Genomic DNA, 281 nt, shown 5'->3' with positions numbered 1-281 from the left:
TACCTGGATCGATTTGTTCGACTAAAATTCTTCAGCAGTGCCCTAGTATGGCCGCAGTAACAATGACTTAAACAAGTAAAAAGTAAAAGATAAAAGCAAGAGTTATACATGTATTTGATTATATATATGTATGTATATATATATATATATATATATATATATATTACATTATATTATATTATATTATATATATTATTATACTATATTATATTATATCATAAACACCACACACACACATATATATATGTCATTATTATTATTATTATTATTATTATCATCAT

Source organism: Octopus bimaculoides, chromosome 6 (assembly GCF_001194135.2).
Source record: "Octopus bimaculoides isolate UCB-OBI-ISO-001 chromosome 6, ASM119413v2, whole genome shotgun sequence".
Lineage (NCBI taxonomy): Eukaryota > Metazoa > Mollusca > Cephalopoda > Octopoda > Octopodidae > Octopus > Octopus bimaculoides.
Note: the sequence above shows the minus strand (reverse complement) of the source record.